We start from the raw sequence: 1948 nt of genomic DNA, 5'->3' as shown, positions 1-1948 counted from the left end.
CGCCTCTGCGAGCTCCTGCAGCAGGAGGAGGAGGAGGAGGAGGAAGAGCAGGTGAAAGAGATGATTAACTTTTTATTTCTCCTGAAACTCGGTAATAGGATTTCAGGGGCTGCCGGCCAGGCCTGCTGGGAGAGCAGCTGGCAGGGTGGTAATCCCAGGAAAAGGGGGCCCTGTGGGAGTGCAGGGGGGCACAGGGGGTCAATTGGGCCCTGGGTGCCTTTTGGGGGGTCCACAGCCCCCCACCCCACCACTGGGGCCCCCAGCACAGCAGGGCTGCTCGCTCCAGCCTGGTATGGGCACAGAGATGCTGCCTCACCTCATTTAGGGTTACCTTGCCTGGATGTGGCTTTTCCCACCCAAAAATATCATCTTGGTGATAGAAAAGCAGGATTTGGGCTGGTTGGCATGAGCTGTACATGGGAAGCCCGTGCAGGGGACCGCAGCAGCCCTGGCTCCAGGCGATGCTCAGGGCTTCCCTACGGACCATTGCTCTGCCCTGACTCCTGTCCCATGTCCTCAGGTCCCTTTGGGTGATGGGTCCCTTTGGGTGACGGGTTTCCCACCCTGCAGATCGCCCCTCCGGCCTCACCTCGTTGTTAACAGCACTATTTAGCTATTAACATTCCCCTCCGAAGGCTGCCTGCAGACGCTCTCTGGTTGCAAAGCTGGACAAGCCAACTGTCCCCAGTGTCCCCATAGGACCCTTGGCCTTGCCCAGCTCACCACAGACACCCCAAAACCCCACCACAGACACCCCAAACCCCCCGCCACCCCATTTCCCACCTGTGCCCAGTGCCACTAGATGGCATTTGAACACCGCGCACCCGGGACACACCAGCACCGCAAAGGTTTCCGCGCCTTCCGTGCAAAATCCTCCCCATTTCCCTTTAATCTCTAAACCGCATCTCATCACCTGCCCAAGTTCAATTTCTCTTCCAAGGAAGAGAAAAGCACCGAGCCAAAATAAGTGAAAAATCCGCTCAAAAACGGGGAGAAAGCCCAGAAATTGCAAAGCAAGTTGGGTTTTATTTCTGCAGAGGGTTGTTTCCTATGGAAAATGTGGCTTGGGCTTCCCCCAAATAACTTTTTTGCCCCTCCTGCAAGGAAAAAAAAAGCCAATTCTTTGCAGAGCCCCTGGGTCTGGTGGCATCCCCCCCTGGGTCTGGTGGCACCCTCCCTGGGCAGCACTCACCAGGATGCTTTGCTGGCTCCAAGAGCCCCCCAGGGATGGTGTAAAACCAGAGACCTGGGCGAGCAGCCGGAGCAGCCGCATGGCATCCTTGGAGCTCACACGCCAGCTCTGCGCGTCCCCTGCTTCTGGCAGCAGCCGGGGAAAGCATCACCCAGCGAGACCCCCCCAGCCATGGGGCACAAATGCCTCCACCACCCACCCGGGAGCCCTTCCCCAGAGGCACATGCTGGGAAAAAAGAACAACCCAACAAACCATCAGCAAAAATCCCCCCCCCCCCGGCTGGAAAAACACTTGAGACCCCCAAGCAGCATCCCCCAGCCCGGCATCTCCGGAGCACGGCGTGCTGGGCCCTCCCCGCCTCTCCAGAGAACGATGGTGCTGGTAAAAAGGGGGTGGCATCAGTCCTTGGGGACACCAATAATTCCTTAACCAACCCCTTGCTGGAGCTGGGGCACCTCCACCAAGGGGAGAGCACACCCGCCCCCCAGCCCCCCCTTTTGCTGAGCAGCATCCAGAGAAAAAGCACTTTTTTTTTTTTTTTCTTTCAGTTGTTTATTTTCAAGTTCCAAAAGGGGTATTACAGACAGGAAAAATAACAACCAGAAAGCTGTTCTTACACGGTAGTGATGGTGTCCCGTTAGGGTGGTGGGGGACAACGGCCGAGGTGGCAGCAGTGCTGCTGTGGGGACACGACGCGCCCCGTGCACGCCGAGGTCCCCCCTTACCACGGCAGCGAGTGCTGCGGGAAAGCTGCT

The sequence above is a fragment of the Egretta garzetta genome, unplaced genomic scaffold (assembly GCF_000687185.1).
Source record: "Egretta garzetta isolate BGI_Z169 unplaced genomic scaffold, ASM68718v1 scaffold105, whole genome shotgun sequence".
NCBI classification, from domain to species: domain Eukaryota; kingdom Metazoa; phylum Chordata; class Aves; order Pelecaniformes; family Ardeidae; genus Egretta; species Egretta garzetta.
Note: the sequence above shows the minus strand (reverse complement) of the source record.